The 16,339-nt window shown below is 32.8% G+C and overlaps 1 protein-coding gene and 1 long non-coding RNA gene across 2 annotated transcripts in view; one reads left to right on the top strand and one right to left on the bottom strand.

The window, feature by feature from the left end:
- The window catches only part of LOC142233506 (uncharacterized), a 329,935-nt gene that overhangs the window by 72,811 nt on the left and 240,785 nt on the right, over positions 1-16,339 (top strand). The window lies entirely within an intron of this gene.
- On the bottom strand, positions 13,356-14,667 carry LOC142242943 (uncharacterized). Its single transcript, XR_012724263.1, has 5 exons — positions 14,460-14,667; positions 14,196-14,248; positions 14,021-14,108; positions 13,785-13,849; positions 13,356-13,388 (listed from the first exon to the last, which is right to left on the bottom strand). It is a non-coding gene; the product is annotated as an uncharacterized LOC142242943 (long non-coding RNA).

Here is a 16,339-nt window from a genome sequence, read left to right as displayed (position 1 = left end):
GTGTACAAAATTTGGTTGAAATCGGCTCAGATTTAGATGTAGCTCCCACATATATCATTTAGCCGACATTAATTTTAATTTGGTTTTAATTCAAGTGAATTTTTCGATATGTGTTGCAAACATTTTCGCGATATGTTCAGCAGTGGTAAAAAATTTGCTCTTTAATTTTTCTACCACTGCAGCTTGTATTTCGCTCAAAATTGGCGTTGTTATACTATTTTCTCGTCCACCTTTTGGAAGCTTGGCTATCATGGTTGCCAAAAATAATATACCAAATTTAGAGAAAATTTTACAAAAAAACCAGTAAGGAAAGTCTAAAGTCGGCCGGGGCCGACTATATTATACCCTGCACCACTTTGTAGATCTAAATTTTCGATACCATATCATATCCGTCAAATGTGTTGGGGCTATATATAAAGGTTTGTCCCAAATACATACATTTAAATATCACTCGATCTGGACAGAATTTGATAGACTTCTACAAAATCTATAGACTCAAAATTTAAGTCGGCTAATGCACTAGGGATGGAACACAATGTTAGTAAAAAAAAATATGGGAAACATTTAAATCTGGAGCAATTTAAAGAAAACTTCGCAAAAGTTTATTTATGATTTATCGCTCGATATATATATATGCATTAGAAGTTAAGGAAAAATAGAGTAATTTTTACAACTTTTCGACTAAACAGTGGCGATTTTACATGGAAAATGTTGGTATTTTGACCATTTTTGTCGAAATCAGAAAAACATATATATGGGAGCTATATCTAAATCTAAACCGATTTCAACCAAATTTGGCACGCATAGCAACAATGCTAATTCAACCCCTTGTGCAAAATTTCAACTAAATCGGAGCAAAAAATTGGCCTCTGTGGTCATATGAGTGTAAATCGGGCGAAAGATATATATGGGAGCTATATCTAAGTCTGAACCGATTTCAACCAAATTTGGCACGCATAGCTACAATGCTAATTCTACTCCCTGTGCAAAATTTCAACTAAATCGGAGCAAAAAATTGGCCTATGTGGTGATATGAGTGTAAATCGGGCGAAAGATATATATGGGAGCTAATTTAAATCTGAACCGATTTCAACCAAATTTGGCGCGCATAGCTACAATGCTAATTCTACTCCATGTGCAAAATTTCAACTAAATCGGAGCAAAAAATTGGCCTCTGTGGTCATATGAGTGTAAATCGGGCGAAAGCTATATATGGGAGCTATATCTAAATCTGAACCGATTTCAACCAAATTTGGCACGCATAGCTATAATGCTAATTCTACTCCCTGTGCAAAATTTCAACTAAATCGGAGCAAAAAATTTGCCTCTGTGGGCAAATGAGTGTAAATCGGGCGAAAGCTATATATGGGAGCTATATCTAACTCTGAACCGATTTGGCTGATATTTTGCAAGTTTTTCGAGACTCATAAAATATTCGGATGTACGGAATTTGAGGAAGATCGGTTGATATACACGCCAATTATGACCAGATCGGTGGAAAATATATATGGCAGCTATATCTAAATCTGAACCGATTTTTTCCAAAATAAATAGGGATCGTCTTTGAGCCGAAACAGGACCCTGTACCAAATTTTCGGACAATCGGACTAAAACTGCGAGCTGTACTTTGCACACAAAAATACATCAACAGACAGACAGACAGACGGACAGACAGACAGACAGAGGGACATCGCTAAATCGACTCAGAATTTAATTCTAAGACGATCGGTATACTAAACGATGGGTCTCAGACTTTTCCTTCTTGGCGTTACATACAAATGCACAAACTTATTATACCCTGTACCACAGTAGTGGTGAAGGGTATAAAAACTGCCAAAGAAAACATCCCATTTAGTACAATTTTATTACGGTAGTAAATTTTGTCAAAATTTTATTTGGGCAGAAAATTGTGTCAAAATTTTATTTCTAAAAAAAATGTTGTCAAAATTTTATGTCTATAGAAAATTTTGTCAAAATTTTATTTATTTATTTATTTTAATAGAAATTTTTGTCAAAATTTTATATCAATAGAAATTTTTGTCAAATGTTTATTTTAATAGAAATTTTTTATCAAAATTTTATTTTTATACAAAATTTAGTAGAAATTTTATTTCTATAGAAAATTTTGTGAAAATTTTATTTTATATACAAAATTTTGTAAAAATTTTACTTCTATAGAAAATATTGTGAAAATTTTAATTCTATAGTTCACTTTTTATTTCTATAGAAAATTTTGTCAAATGTTTATTTAAATAGAAATTTTTGTCAAAATGTTATTTCTATGGAAAATTTTGTCAAATGTTTACTTCAAAAGAAATTTTGGTTAAAGTTCTAATTCAGTAGAAAATTTTTTCAAAATGTTATAGAAAATGTTAACCAAATTTTATTTCTATAAAAAATTTTGTCCAAATTTTATTTCTATAGAAAATTTTATTTCTATTCGAAATTTTGTAGAAATTTTATTTCTATAGAAAATTTTGTGAAAATTTCATTTCTATACAAAATTTTGTAGAAATTTTATTTCTATAGAAAATTTTGTCAAAATTTTATTTCTATTGAAAATTTTGTCAAATGTTTAATAGAATTTATTTTTGTCAAAATTTTACTTCTATAAAATATTTTGAATAATAGGATGTTTTTTTTTGTAAAATTTTCGTTTTCTATAAAACATTTTCTCGAAATTATATTCCTATAGAAAATTTTGTTTCTATACAAAATTTTGTAGAAATTTTATTTCTATAGAAAATTTTGTGAAAATTTTATTTCTATAGAAAATTTTGTGAAAATTTTATTTATATAAAACATTTTGTCTAAATTTTATTTCTATAGAAATTTTTATCAAAATTTTATTTCTATAGAAAATTTTGTCAATTTTTTCTCTATAGAACATTTTGTCAAATATTTACGTTAATAGAATGTTTTTTGTATGTCAAATTTCCAATTTTTTCTGTATAGAAAACTTTTTAAATGTTTACGTTAATAGGATTTTTGCCAATTTTTTTTTTCTATAAAAAATTTTGTCGAAATTTTATTTCTATAGTAAATTTTGTCGAAATTTTATTTCTATAGAAAATGTTATCAAAATTGTATTTCTATAGAAAAATTTGTCAATTTTTTCTCTATAGAAAATGATGTCAAATGTTTACGTTAATATGATATTTTTTTTTTGCCAAATTTTAAATTTTTTCTCTATAGAAAACTTTTCAAATGTTTACGTTGTTAATAGGATTTTTTGCCAAAATTTTTTTCTATAAACAATTTTGTCGTGTACGTTAATATGATAATATTTGGCCGGGAAGGGGGACCTCCCCCTTGCCCGACTTTTTGAAAATTGGAACAAAATTATCCGATTAGCTTGAATTTTTCAGGGAAGGTTGAAGGGGCGTCTAGGCAAAGAAAAGCTACTTTATTTTCGGTATTTGGTCGAGGAGGTGGCCTTCCCTTTGTCCCACGTTTTGTAAAGTACAGTGAAAAAAACTAAAATTTGTAGACTTACTGAAATTTTAGTGAGAACTTGGAGGAGATTATGAAATTTATATGAGGTATATGATTTTTTAATATTTGGTCGGGGAAAAATAAAAGGGCACAGGGAGACCTCCTTTCTCCTCAAGTACATAACGTGAAACAATTAAACTTTTCCAATTTACTTGAAATTTACAGATGATGTGGGGTTGGTTATATTATTATAGTGTTTGATTTTGTGATAATGGGAAGGGAAGAGAGGCCTCCCCTTGCTGTTCAAAAATTGGGCTTATAATTTGCTAGAGATTTTCTGGGATGTCTACATAATATACGCTGTATCATTTTTCGATATTGGGACGGGGAGGGAGATCTTATTTAAAACTGAAAAAAAAAACTAGAATTCTCAAATTTACTTGAAATTTACAAAGTCCGTAGGGGAAGGTTATGAAATCAATATGGTGTACTCGATTTTTTTGAAACTTGAAAAAAAGTTTACATGTCTTCTTGAAATTTGTAGTGAAAATGACGTACGTTTACAAAAAAAAAAATAGAGCAAAATCTAATCTTCTCCGATTTACTTCAAATTGGGAGAAGATGATTAAATTTATACAGGCTACAGGGAGGAGCGAAGGAGCGAAGGAGGGGGGTTCCTTTTACCGATTGTTTGAAAATAGAAAGTAGAAGATTGTCAATAAATGGGACCTCGGTACATAATTTTATGATTTTTCCAAATGCTTCTGCCACTTAAGAAACTTAAACTTACATGAAGTTGACAGGAAACGTAGAGGGTGCTACATTTTCCAGTATATGTTTGGGAAAGGCATGTTCTCCGTGTCCAACACTTTAACAAATGTTAATATGGTAAATTTTTAAGTACATTTTCCGATTTATTGGACGGTATGTTGAGGAGAAGTATACCTGCGTTTGATAAACCACGCTTGAAATTCATAGGAAATGTAGTCCTATTTTTTTAATGTACGGGACACGTGTGTGGAAACCATGGAGTTATTAATCAGTACTTCAGGTTTTGTGCCAGACTTCCCCTGACCCTACTCTTTAAAAGAGTTCACATCTTTTCGAATTTGTTTTCAGATGGAAGGATATGGTTGACTAAGTTAATGAAAATGTGCTTCTGGTGGCACAGCGAAGTGGGCCGGGTCATGCTAGAATTTGTATAAAGCTTGTTATGCCATTTTATGTTCTCATTGACTGTTTTTTAGGGTCCCTAATATAAGAAAAACTCTTTCAACTTGTCTATAAAATTTCTGTGTAAAATAATAAAATGTATTTTAAACCCCATCATTTGGTCATATTTGATCGACGTTAATCTTTCATTACCCGCTCTAACACCCATTATACATATGCACATTTATACATGTCTTCATTCATTCATAAAATATCGTCAACTTAACCATAAATGGAATTCCCAAGACAAACCATAGGGCAACAAATCATTAATTGAAGCAAATAAACGATAGTACGTACCATCATAGCCCATGAATCATGAGCTGCCACTTTAGCAAACGTAAAACCAAAATACCATTGACTCCTTCACCAGAGAGGGGGAGCGATCACAGTTGTCGTATAGAAAGACCAGCAAATGGTCTTATCACCAAACCAACATTGTTGATTGATAACACATGTCAACAATGAAACGTCATCGCTCTATGGAGGAGTGTAAATGACGATATTGTCTTCTTAATAAAACAAATCGAAGATATTTTATTGATTCATAAAAACTGCTGCGATGACTTGCATTTCAAATTGATTTTTGTACTTGAAAGTTTAGCGGTCATTCTTCGTATGAACTACGTATGTGGTTAAACTGAATTTCCCATGCTTCAAAGGTAACGTAGAAAAACAAAAATTGCACGTCACTGGAAAAACAGATTTAAATATTAATAACTTTATGTCGACGTTTAATAACCATTGTCGTAAGATGGGGCTATTCTGAGATTATCGTTCTTTTTATGCCCCTTCACCATAGGTGGGGAGGGGTATACTAACATTGTCATGCCGTGTGTGATGCATCGATTGCATTTGGATGAAATGGGATAATTGAGATAATTCATGGTTTCGATCATTTTGCCAAGTTCTCTAAGTTACTTTGGAAGCAAATTCAGCCATTTAGTTGGTTTTTTGCATGAGTAGTTTGAACAATTGGTAACTTCCTTAATTTATACCGTCTACCATAGGATGCTGAGTATACCGTTGAGAATATGTAGAAAGAGACACATATAGTGTAAAAAGCCATAAAAGGTGGCACGCTCATTAAAAAAAGGGGCTATAAAAAGTGTTATACTTTTTCATAAAGAAATTTGAACAATGAGAAGCATCTATATCAATGAAATATATATTCTAGTGCAATAACTTTTTATACCCTCCACCATAGGATGGGGGGTATATTAATTTTGTCATTCCGTTTGTAACACATCGAAATATTGCTCTAAGACCCCATAAAATATATAAAGGGTGATTCTTTTGAGGTTAGGATTTTCATGCATTAGTATTTGACAGATCACGTGGGATTTCAGACATGGTGTCAAAGAGAAAGATGCTCAGTATGCTTTGACATTTCATCATGAATAGACTTACTAACGAGCAACGCTTGCAAATCATTGAATTTTATTACCAAAATCAGTGTTCGGTTCGAAATGTGTTTCGCGCTTTACGTCCGATTTATGGTCTACATAATCGACTGGTTGAATGGCTACGTAAATAAGCAAAATTGCCGCATTTGGAGTGAAGAGCAACCAGAAGCCGTTCAAGAACTGCCCATGCATCCCGAAAAATGCACTGTTTGGTGTGGTTTGTACGCTGGTGGAATCATTGGACCGTATTTTTTCAAAGATGCTGTTGGACGCAACGTTACGGTGAATGGCGATCGCTATCGTTCGATGCTAACAAACTTTTTGTTGCCAAAAATGGAAGAACTGAACTTGGTTGACATGTGGTTTCAACAAGATGGCGCTACATGCCACACAGCTCGCGATTCTATGGCCATTTTGAGGGAAAACTTCGGAGAACAATTCATCTCAAGAAATGGACCGGTAAGTTGGCCACCAAGATCATGCGATTTGACGCCTTTAGACTATTTTTTGTGGGGCTACGTCAAGTCTAAAGTCTACAGAAATAAGCCAGCAACTATTCCAGCTTTGGAAGACAACATTTCCGAAGAAATTCGGGCTATTCCGGCCGAAATGCTCGAAAAAGTTGCCCAAAATTGGACTTTCCGAATGGACCACCTAAGACGCAGCCGCGGTCAACATTTAAATGAAATTATCTTCAAAAAGTAAATGTCATGGACCAATCTAACGTTTCAAATAAAGAACCGATGAGATTTTGCAAATTGTTTGCGTTTTTTTTAAAAAAAAAAGTTATCAAGCTCTTAACAAATCACCCTTTATATTCTGTGTCGTGGTGAAATTCTGAGTCGATCTGATCATGTCCGTCCGTCCGTCCGTCTGTTGAAATCACGCAAACTTCCGAACGAAATAAGCTATCGACTTGAAACTTGGCACAAGTAGTTGTTACTGATGTAGGTCAGAAGGTATTGCAAATGGACCATATCGGTCCACTTTTACGTATAGCCCCCATATAAACGGACCCCCAAATTTGGCTTGCAGACCCTCTAAGAGAAGCAAATTTCATCCGATCCGGCCGAAATTTGGTACATGGTGTTAGTATATGGTCTCTAACAACCATGCAAAAATTGGTCCACATCGGTCCATAATTATATATAGCCCCCATATAAACCGATCCCCCGATTTGGCTTGCGAGGCCTCTAAGAGAAGCAAATTTCATCCGATCCGGCTAAAATTTGGTACATGGTGTTAGTATATGGTATCTAACATCCATGCAAAAATTGGTCCACATCGGACCATAATTATATATAGCCCCCATATAAACGTATCCCCCGATTTGGCTTGCGAGGCCTCTAAGAGAAGCAAATTTCATCCGATCCGGCTGAAATTTGGTACATGGTGTTAGTATATGGTCTCTAACAACCATGCAAAAATTGGTCCACATCGGTCCATAATTATATATAGCCCCCATATAAACCGATCCCCCGATTTGGCTTGCGAGGCCTCTAAGAGAAGCAAATTTCATCCGATCCGGCTGAAATTTGGTACATGGTGTTAGTATATGGTCTCTAACATCCATGCAAAAATTGGTCGAAATCGGTCCATAATTATATATGGCCCCCATATAAACCGATCCCCAGATTTGACCTCCAGAGCCCCTTGGAAGAGCAAAATTCTTCCCATTCGGTTGAAATTTGGTACGTGATGTTAGTATATGGTATCCAACAACCAAGCAGGAATTGGTTGCTACACTCATAGAAAAAATCATGCACGGCGTGCTCATTTCAAAACGATTCATTCATGAAAGTGAATCAACACACATGTGGTGTCAAACTGTGAACAGGCGGTGTCAATCTGACAACGATAAAATGACACCATGCGTTGTCAAAACAACAACCAGCGTTCATGATCTGACAACGTTATGGTTACGACTTTATAAACAAAATTAAAAAAAACTTCCGCTGGCGTGACTCGAACCTGTGTTTCCTGCACCATACGCGTTAACAGTCGCCTTAGCACATTGCACCACCGAGGGAGTTGCCATAATAACGTCTAACTACTATTTTAAGACTTTTCATGGCCAAAGAAAAACGAATGCCGTTCATGAAATTGTGAACGCCCGTGGACGAAATTGTGAACATTCCGTTTTGATTTTTTGTGAACGTTTCCGTTTCATTTTGTCACCGTCCGTTCACGACTATGGAACGTAATTTTTTCTATTAGTGTATCCGCCCATAATTATATATAGCTCCCATATAAACCGATCCCCAGATTTGACCTCCGGTGCCTTTTGGAGAAGCAAAATTCATCCCACCTGCTTGAAATTTGGTACGTGGTGATCGTATATGATATTTAACAACCATGCCAAAAGTGGTCCATATCAGGCCATAATCATATATAGCCCCATATAAACCGATCCCGAGATTTGGTTTTGGAGCCTCTTGGAGGAGCAAATTTCATCCATCCATGCCTAACTAGGTCCATATCGGTCTATAGTTATCAGCGTTGCCAGAATTGTTTCACAAAAAACCGCTAGATTTGTCCAAGAAAATAGCCAAAAAAAGCTAAAAAATGTTAAAAAATAGCTAGAAAAAAAGCTAAAATGTTTTGTATCAAAAGTCACATTTTTGATTGAAATTTAACAAACTTAAAGGCTTTATTTCACTTAAAATGCATATTATTTTAATTGTATTCATTTTAGTTCAATTTCTGTGAGACTGTAAGAAAATTCAAGTCATATTAGCTCTGTTTGCATACTCGATACATTTTGATTACTATCACAAATTTTTACTGGAAGTCCTTCGTTTATATTTCCTAGTAAAAACATTTTTCTCAGTAAACTTGCAATTGTCAGCTGGTTAATCATCAACAAGTCCAATGTGCGATATATTGCACAATGTCACATAAGATAATATCAATATATTTCGTTTTAACTGAATTAATGATAAATTCGTGAACGTGTACACTTTTCCTAATTTTACCCAAAAGAAAAAAACCCATTTTAACTGTCTTGCAAGTTTATATTGAATAACTTTTATTCGAAAATTTCCCATACAAACCTATTGTTGTCTAATTTTCGTAAATGTAAATCCATTCCATTAATATATAGCAGATTTGTTTTGATCCTATCATTGCATTTTTTTGATGTTAAAAAAAAAATAATACCACATTCAAAACTTTATTTCCTTAATTATTTCTATGTTCGGTTCCAAAGATTTGGTACACTAATGATTTTGGTATTGATTCCGAGTCAAATTTGAATTTATTCGTTTTTTCAGCTTTTTCTTCATGAGCTATCACAGTGCTTTAAAAACGTGCTAACGACAACTTAAATTTCCAAATTCAGACTCGACTTTAAGTAGAAATTATTCTATGTATACGTTTTTAAAATAAAATGTTGAAAAACCTCTTCTATTTTTGAACGCTATTTTGGTTTGTGGTCAAGATACAAAAAACTCCACAAATTTAAAGACTATTTCATTAATTTTAAGAATTTTTTAGAATTGACCCTAGCCTTCTTTCATGAAAAAATACCCATTTTTAGTTGAATCACTTAACTATAAGGACAAAAAGAATTTATCGGCTATTGGACAAGGAAAACAGTTTATATAAGAGAAATTCACAAATGCTATTATAACAAAAATTCGCGTTCGTATTTTAAGGAAATTAAATCTTTGGCCTCACCACAATATTTTTTCAATGTATAAAGCAATTCACATCTACTATTTTAATTTAGTAATATCATAATAACTTTAGAATATTATAATAACATAAAAAGGATAAACGAGTCAAATGCTAATATTCCTAATAATTTACTGACAGTTTATATAAGGAATTGAAATATGTGGAAAACCTTATTCTGGCAGCAAGGCTTAGATAAAAACGAAGTTTTATCCATATTTCAATAGGAACATGTCGAAAATAAAAAAAGCCAAAATTAGCTAAAAGGGTCATGAAAAAAAAAGCCACAAAAAAAGCAAAAAGCTAAATGCATTTTTTCCCCGCTAAACGTCTTCAAAAAAAGCCAAATCTAGCGGGAAAAAAGCTAAATTGGCAACGCTGATAGTTATATATATATCCCTCAGATAAATCGATTTCCAATCACACAAAAATTGGTCCATATTCAAGTTCATAATTGTATATAGCCCCCATATAAGAGACCCCCATATTTCAATTCTGGCTCTCTACGTACCGTGCAAAAAGTCCATATCGATTCGTAATTATTTGTAGACTTAACTATACATAACTTTTTTGTCTAATATATATACCACGTATGGACTAACTCACAATTTAGAAAACGATGTTAAGAAGTTTTAAGATACCACAACCCAAGTATTTCGATTGTGGATGACAGTCTTTCGTAGAAGTTTCTACGCAATCCATGGTGGAGGGTACATAAGATTCGGCCTGGCCGAACTTACGGCCGTATATACTTGTTTAAATTTAAATCCATTTAGTTCAAAATTTTTAACATTTAATATTCAGAGATTAAAACCGTTTGAAAAAAGTGGCAAACTGTTTTGGAACACATCGAAATATTGGTATGAGATGCCATAAAGTATATATATTGGGGGTCGTTGTGAAAATTTTATTCGATCGAGCGATGTCCATCTGTTGAAATTGTATTGTAAATAGACCATATGGGCTTTTACGTATTAAATAATCGATCCCCAGATTTGACCTCCGGAGCCCTTTGGAGGAGTAAATCTCATCCGATCCGGCTGAAATTCGGTACGCGTTATTATTCTATGGTCTCTAACAACCATGAATAAATTGGTATATATAAACCTATCCCCAGATTTAATTTCAGTAGCATCCTTGAGTTGCCAATTTCATCAGATCCGGTTGAAATTTGGTAAGTAATATTAGTAAATATATGGCCTCTACAAACCATGCAAAAGTTGGTCGATATCGGTCCCTAATAATATATAGCACCCATATAAACCGATTCTCAGATTTGGCTCGCGGAGTCTCTTGTAAGCACTTCCTGGAAGCTCCGGAAATTAAATCTGAGCATCGGTTTATACAATTTTGGACCCATATGGACCATTTGTACGTGGTAGTTAGAGACCAGAGTTTAACGCCATGTGTGAAATTTTAACCGGATCGGATGAATTTTTCTCTTCCAAGGTCAAATCTGGCGATCGGTTTATGTGGGGGCTATATATAATTATGGACCGATATGGACCAATTCTTGCATGGTTGTTAGAGACTATATACCAACACCATGTACGAAATTTTAGCCGGATCGGATTACATATGCTTCTCCTTGAGGCGAAATCTGGGGATGGGGATGGGGCATGGTTGTTAGAGACCACATACCAAATTTCAATCGGATTTTATGAAGTTCGCTCCTCCAAGAGGCTCCGTTAGTTAAATATGGGGGTCGGTTTATATGGGAGCTATATAGTTCAAGATGGCCCATTTGCAATACAATCGGATCTACATCAATAACAACTATTTATTAGAGGTGCACTGAAAAAACAGTGAACCCTTTTCCATTGCAAAATGAACTAATCTGTAGTAATATTGACCATGATTTAGCCCTTAAGATTTTTTTCAACTTGTCTAGTTTATAATTTTCTTAAATTTTAGTTCATCTATAACATTGTAGTTTAGTTCATTTTTACAACACCATAAGATTTATATACACCTACCAAGTTAAAAAGTCAGTATTATTTTGGTTTACTTGCTTATTTTGTGGGAAAGCCGATAATAAAAATAGGTTAACAGTCTCTTTAAAATGTCGACGACTAGACTATTTTTAAATCAATCATTCCACAGTATAGAGAAATTAAATAATTAAAGGAACAATAAACCGTTTTACTATTATGAGAATTTTCATACATTAAAATTAAACTATCTTTAAGCAAAAGTACTTTATTATAAAAACTTATGATGAAAGTTCTTAATACTATGTTTTTTGTGAATAAAAATTATGACCACATGGAAAAGAGAGTAGTTCATTTGAACCCGCTGTTTGGACATTTTGACTTATCCTTTTTTTATTCATCGTAGGTAATTTTTTCACATATCTTGCTGGAAGAAGTGGAAACAATAATGAAAATTGTTAAAAATTAATACCATGTAATGAAATATTATTTTTAATTCTTCATTTTAGCTTGTAACTTACCATATTTGGGGCATTTTATCAAATGGTGTAAGGAATTCAAATTTTCTTTGGAAAACGTATCTCATAAAATTTGTACCTGAAACAATTAGAGAAATAATGAAGTATTCTAAATAAACTCATAAAACTGTGTTGTTATCGATGTGAAAGATATAATAAAATAAATATTCTAGTTGAAAGAAAGCCAAAGTTTTAATATAAAACTTACCAATTCTCTATTACATTGTACGCTGTGGGGAAATAAAGGGTGATTTGTTAAGAGCTTGATAACTTTTTTTTTTTTAAAAAAGCGCATAAAATTTGCAAAATCTCATCGGTTCTTTATTTGAAACGTTAGATTGGTCCATGACATTTACTTTTTGAAGATAATTTCATTTAAATGTTGACCGCGGCTGCGTCTTAGGTGGTCCATTCGGAAAGTCCAATTTTGGGCAACTTTTTCGAGCATTTCGGCCGGAATAGCCCGAATTTCTTCGGAAATGTTGTCTTCCAAAGCTGGAATAGTTGCTGGCTTATTTCTGTAGACTTTAGACTTGACGTAGCCCCACAAAAAATAGTCTAAAGGCGTCAAATCGCATGATCTTGGTGGCCAACTTACCGGTCCATTTCTTGAGATGAATTGTTCTCCGAAGTTTTCCCTCAAAATGGCCATAGAATCGCGAGCTGTGTGGCATGTAGCGCCATCTTGTTGAAACCACATGTCAACCAAGTTCAGTTCTTCCATTTTTGGCAACAAAAAGTTTGTCAGCATCGAACGATAGCGATCGCCATTCACCGTAACGTTGCGTCCAACAGCATCTTTGAAAAAATACGGTCCAATGATTCCACCAGCGTACAAACCACACCAAACAGTGCATTTTTCGGGATGCATGGGCAGTTCTTGAACGGCTTCTGGTTGCTCTTCACTCCAAATGCGGCAATTTTGCTTATTTACGTAGCCATTCAACCAGAAATGAGCCTCATCGCTGAACAAAATTTGTCGATAAAAAAGCGGATTTTCTGCCAACTTTTCTAGGGCCCATTCACTGAAAATTCGACGTTGTGGCAGATCGTAAGTCTATTCATGATGAAATGTCAAATCATACTGAGCATCTTTCTCTTTGACACCATGTCTGAAATCCCACGTGATCTGTCAAATACTAATGCATGAAAATCCTAACCTCAAAAGAATCACCCTTTATAAAAAGTTGTCCAAATTTATTTGGGTTACTCTGAAATTAAATATTAAATAAAATTATTAAATAACTTTTCAAAAAATCTAATGAAAAAAATAATAATATGCATAAAAAAGCAAATATTCTTGATATTCCTAGACAGTCATCAAAATGACGACACGTAATTTCATTTTCGATTTAAAATGCATTTTAGTCTATTGGGAAATGGTAAATTTAAGTTATACTAATTCGACCGTTTTATGAATTTTTGTTTTATACTACTTAAAACCAAATTGAATAAGAAAATAAATGCAAGTTTGGTTCACTTTTTCGCTCACGATGAAAATTATATCGTCTTGAAATCAGCCGTAGTCAAAATGACGAAGGATGACGTTAATGTACAAAAAATAAGGATGGCTGTCCAGGGTTAGAAGAAAGTTAAAGAAAACTTACCAATTCACTATTAAATTACAGGCAAAGGAGTACTAAAAATTTGTCCAAATTTTTAAGGGGTTATTCTGACATTAAATATTTGTTTTTACATTAAAAATATTACATTGGTTTCCAAAAAACTTTATTAAAGAAATACTAAAATAAGGTATTAAAAACCTGTAATTTTGATGATAAAAAGGTCATAAAAACGTAAATATTCTAGTTGAAAGAAAGCCAATTTTTAAAAGAAAACTTACCAATTCTCTACCTTTTTAAATTTGTTTGAATCCGTCTGGAGTTGCTCTGAAATTAAATATCGCTTTTACAACAAAGAAAAACATTAAACTGGTTTCCAAAAAAAATAATTAACAAATAATAATATACATAAAAAATATTCTTTTCAAAAGAAAGCCATATTAAAAAAATACTTACCAATTTATGAATAAACTATACGCTGAGATATTACAAAAATTTTCCAAATTCATCTGGAATTGAATATTAATTTTTTACATTGAATAATGAAAATTTCAATACACTTTCAATTTCAACATATTTTACTAAATATTCTTAATAACTTTTTTCTAAACTACCGATAAAATATTAATAACTTTCATTTAAAAGGTTTAATAAACAAACACCAATATATGACTCAAAAATCCAAAATATTCCATGCCTTTATATTCCCTTGTTGCATACCTACTTAAAAGATGCAACAGCCCACGCCAACGCCAACTATACAACTGAAGCATGCCAAACAAAACCAAGCAAAGCCAAAACATTCCTACAACAACAAAAACACATGTGCCTTTATTGAAAACAACACCTCATCCGGCCAAAAACCATCAACGAATAACAAACACACACACACACAAGCCACTAAATGAACAAAAATAAAAACAACCCCACGCTCATGTATACACAACAAAACTCAAGCAACATCATCTTTACATTAATCACATTCCACTATTCCGATAAAGATCTCTGTACTATGCATTAGTTCATCGCATCTGCTGACAATTTACTCTAAGAATAATATTCGTAAAGGCACACCAGTTTATGAGCGATGAAACGTTTAACTTAAAATTTGCAAAATTTTCATGAAATGTTATCTACCATTTTTGATGAAAATGTCTATAAATTCAATTACATGTGAACTAAAAATATTTCATTGTGTAATTTTTTACCAACAATTATTAACTATAGGAATAGTCAGTAACACCCTCAAAAAAAATCGCTTCTTTAACATATGTTCCAAACATATTTTGCAGGAAGCACATATATTATTGCATACTGCCGAAACATTAATATGTTTGTTTTATGTGAACATATTATATGTTTGAAAGCATTTTGAGCCAAAAATATTATATGCTTGGAAGACTTTTTCCCAAACACGATTGTGCTCATTCCCTAACATACTCGTAATTTTCACTTCCACGAAATTTTTTAGTTATTGGCACCTTTCTCTGTAATACAAATAATGTTGAAGAAATTATTCACTTTTATAAATTTTTTAAATTTTACCTTTCGCCTGCACGGAGAATCGAACCGAGGACCATACAGTTTGTAAGCCAACACACTATCCACTGGGCTACGTAGCTGTTATAGTCACCAGTAGATAATTATCGTTTTAAGTTACATTTATATAGCATAGTTTGCAGCGCCCACGAGCCTATGCAAACATAACATTATTTAACAGAAACAAACATTTGTTTGCCACGTGGAGCAGTGGTTAGCATGTCTGCCTTGTATGCAAAGGGTCGTGGGTTCAATCCCTGCTCCGACCGAACATTTTTTTTTGTTTTTTTTTTTTTTTAATTTAACATTTATATTTATACTATATTATTATTATTTTTTTTTTAATGAAACTTCGAAATGTGCGTTATTAAAGATTTATAGTCAGTAACAGTGCTTGATATAAACGAAATTGACTGATTTTTGGATAAAATATTATTTTTTTGCAAAAATAACAATCTTGTAATAAAAAACTGTTTTTGTACAAAACTTTAAAATTTGGAAGGAATTCAAAAACTAACAAAAGAAGAACGTGGAGTCGAGTATAAACATACATACATAATTTTATAATATAAACATAAATTTATTTAGGAGTGAACAGTTTTTTACTAGCATTTAACACCATCGCTCTAAAATTCCTTTTATTTTTCTTTAATAATTCATTTTAAAGAAAATAAACTTTTTTAATTGTTTTAGCTGTAAAACTCGAACTTAATGCCCGCTTTTATATTTGATGGTGTCCGTCAACTCCTCGTGGACTACTTTTTAATAAAGAGGAACTAAAGTTTGTTTTTTTACATTTTACTGTGTAATTTTTCACTATTTCCTCCTTATTTCATTTTACTGTCCCAACTCTAAAAAGAGTATAGTGCCCTTTCGTTATTTTTATGAAGACCCCTGATTTCTTTTAAAGAACCAAGAAAAAAATTGTGCCCATAATGCCAAAATGATAAACAAAACACATGTCCACACATACATAAAATGCTGCTCTCAAGGCGAAAACATAAGCTGTTTGTTTTTCAAATGTCTATTCTCTTGGTTCAGAATGTATATTCTCTTTATTC

This window comes from Haematobia irritans, chromosome 1, assembly GCF_050003625.1.
Source record: "Haematobia irritans isolate KBUSLIRL chromosome 1, ASM5000362v1, whole genome shotgun sequence".
In the NCBI taxonomy this organism is placed as follows: domain Eukaryota; kingdom Metazoa; phylum Arthropoda; class Insecta; order Diptera; family Muscidae; genus Haematobia; species Haematobia irritans.
The sequence above is the reverse complement of the archived record's forward strand: the minus strand, read 5'-3'. Positions and strand labels throughout refer to the sequence as shown.